Here is a 3,599-nt window from a genome sequence, read left to right as displayed (position 1 = left end):
CTTATTTTCGTAAGGCCATTTGGTCACAATTCAAGAATCTTTTATTCAGAACAAGCTCATATAGCTCTTGAAGTAATTTTAAAAGTTATTTTGTCCAACTTGAAATAAAGTTTAACTATGCCCACTGTGCAAATCCTGTTCTACATTTTTTGGTATTAAATGAATGCTCTTGAGGATTACTATAAATGCAAGTGGTTTTTATTTTCGAAAACATTTCAAAAAAAAGTGCATATTGGCCCACTGTGCAACACCTGCTCTACAGTGTTTGGTATCAAATGAAAGCTCATGACAAAAGCATCCCAGAAATTTAGTTTTTTGTCATTTTTTTTTTTTTTGAAATTTATATATATTTTTATATATTTTTGATAAAAATAGAGCAAGTGTTGCACAGTGGGTCAATGTGCGCTTTTTTTGAAATTCAAAAAAAGTTATTTCTTTTTAATAAAAATCCATATTTCGGAGATGCTTTCGAATATGGCAACCACTTGGATTTATAGTACCCATCAAGAGCTTTCAGTTGATACCAAAAAATGTAGAGCAGGTATTGCACAGTGGGCGCATTTGAGTTTTATTTCAAATTGTGGCGACTAAATTTAAAAAAAAAAATTCTGTAGTTTAAAACCACTTGCATTTGTAGTAATCGCCAAGAGCTTTCATTTGATACCAAAAAATATAGAGCAGGTTTGCACAGTGGGCACGGCACGGTACCCTATATTTTAAATTCGTGCAAACTAATTTTATTTTTAACTAAAACCGATATTTATGGGATGCTTTCGAAAACAAAAACCATTTGCATTTATAGTACTCCTCAAGAGCTTTCATTTGATACAAAAAAATGTAGAGCAGATTTTGCGCAGTGGGCCCGCGTGCACTACATTGTAAATTCTGATATATTAATTATATTTTGATAAAAATCGATATTTCTGGGATGCTTTCGAACATGAAATCCACTTGCATTTATAGTACTCGTCAAGAGAGAGAAAGAAATGTAGAATAGGTTTTGCACAGTGGGCATAGTTAAACTTTATTTCAAATTGGACAAACCAACTTTAAAATATAGCGGCAAAACTAACATTTCTGGGATGCTTTCGATAATAAAAACAACTTGCACTTATAGTACTCTTCAAGATCTTTCGTTTAATACCAAAATATATTGCGCAAATATATTGGAAAGTGCTGAAATTTATTAAATATTTTATATCCCCAAATTGTAATGAACCTATTAGGTGCGCAGGCAAAAACTACCTGGTTTGTGTCTCGGCTAGTTAAATTTACAATTTATCTTCACATGATGTTCCTTAACGATTTGTTGGTATGGTTTTCGTTGACGAGTTTTTTTCGGTGTCTGCAATGGTTTGGTGTTTAATATCCGGTTATGTTCCTTTACCTTGGTCGCTTTCGTTGACTCGTTGGCATAGGTAGAGGTCGGTAGGGGGTTAGGTTTACTCACCTTTGTTGATGTCTACTAACCTCCTACCCCCTAGGTGCCGAGCTGCAAGTGGACACAAACTAAATGCAGGAAAACTTAGTGCGAAAGCAAGCTAAATGCAGAAGCACTTGGTGCGAAATTAATTCCAGAAACAATTAGTGCGGAAGCAAGCTAATTGCTGAAGCTACTTGTAAAATGCGATGGAACTGAGTACTTCGGATATGTCAATGTCTTGATTCTTTCCGGTAGAAAGAAATCTAAAATTACCAATAATAACATATAAAAGTATTGAATACAGGTATTTTTTCGACCGACTCTACGGTACACTATGACGTAACACGAACAATAATAGTTAACCACCGACATCCGAAACTCGATAAGCGTGGATAAGAATTATACTCATAGTGCATACAAATAAATGTTGCTAGAACACAGAAACCTTTGCCACTGCATGCACGGTTGTAAGATGTTTTTCAAGAGAGACCTCAAATGTTCGAAAGTGTATCCCCAAAAAATCCCAAATTCCAAAGAAAATTTGATATAAATATCGTGTATATAGGCTGGTTAAGAATTTTAATCAAATTATTTGGATTTATTAATAGATAATTGCTCGTGAAACAATGTATGCATTCGCAGGCAGAACCCCAAAAAGATATAGTGCGAAAATAGAAATCTCAAAAAGCTTGGATACGGAAAAGCGAGGATTGATGACATTTGACTCATAAGAAAAAATTCCCCATTTTCATTCATATTGCAAATGAGCCATATCACACCAGTTTTAGGTTAGCCCTCATATACACTCTGGTTGTCAGTGTATCTGGAAACTCTTAGAGGAGCAAATTTCATTCGACCGGTTGAAATGTCGTAAGTGATGTCAGTGAACACCCCGTAAATAGTCTAATACAGTCCACAATTATATATAGCCCCATATAAACCGATCCTCAGATTTTCCTCCGGAGCTTCATGGAGAAATAAATTTCATCCGATCCGGTTTAAATTTGATCATCTAACTACCATGTGAAAATTGGTTCATAACTATTTAGGGACTCCTCTTTATATAACCGAATAAGAATAAGACAAATACAGGTATGTTATTTAATCTTTTCTAACATGGACTCCATATGAAATAACTTGCCATTTAAAGGACAAATCTAAGAATAAAAATCTTCCAGGGTAGGCAATTGTCACTGGAGTCCCAGTCACTAGAGGAATGGTATGCAATCCATGATGGAGGATACATAAGATTTGGCCTGGACGATGTAATTTTTCATGGTTTTCTTTATTAATATATTTGAGTGAACATACTGAACTCTAAATTTGTAATGCGTTTTGGAAAGGAAGTATATATTTCATTTTGATTTGCACCCGCGAAACACCACTTAGTACCAGCCTTTAATTACCTACACGTGAATGGACTGATGTTTCCTTAATCTGTAGAAAACTATTGCCATACCGAATACAGAAAAGTCTACAGGAGTGGCATATTTATGCTATTGTTGGACAAAATTGTGGAACTTTTGAGCAAAAGACATGTCACCATAACATGAGAGTCGACTTCCACCTATTTTTCCCATTTGTACTGTCCCATTACTTCACTATTGGTGCGATATTGTGGAGACTTTGGTTTAGGGCTATCTAAACTTTAACATCAGGAATGTGCAAATCTTCAATTAACAAACAAACCGAAGAGGAACGGAAGTGAACATTTAAAAGTGGAAAATAAATGTTAATTTCCATTTAAGCCAACTTACAATTACAAATTACAAATTAAAAGTACATTTACGATAAGATTCTCAAACAACATTTTTCTTTTGGCACCAATTTAGATTGCCCGGCCCCAAGACGCAATGGGAAGGGGGATTATAGAGCCACATTCCTCCCTCCACTCAACAAAGTCTATCGTGGCTACCGACCGCCGTAACCAAACAAACTTTGAAGTCCTTTTTATTTCATTTCTATGCCCTTGTTCTCACTGTGGCTTATGTTGTTTTTGCTTTTGGTTGTTTGATGATAAGGCACTTTGTACGCTCTGTTGCACACACAGACATGGGCTACTCAAATACAAAGGTATCTGGTGGTATACTCTCACCCACTTTCGCACATACACTCTCATAGGCGAGAGCGTAAAGGCCCAAAGATGGAGAGGGAGTTCAAGTGAATTATGGGTCAA

Source organism: Haematobia irritans, chromosome 5 (assembly GCF_050003625.1).
Source record: "Haematobia irritans isolate KBUSLIRL chromosome 5, ASM5000362v1, whole genome shotgun sequence".
In the NCBI taxonomy this organism is placed as follows: Eukaryota; Metazoa; Arthropoda; class Insecta; order Diptera; family Muscidae; genus Haematobia; species Haematobia irritans.
The sequence above is the reverse complement of the archived record's forward strand: the minus strand, read 5'-3'. Positions refer to the sequence as shown.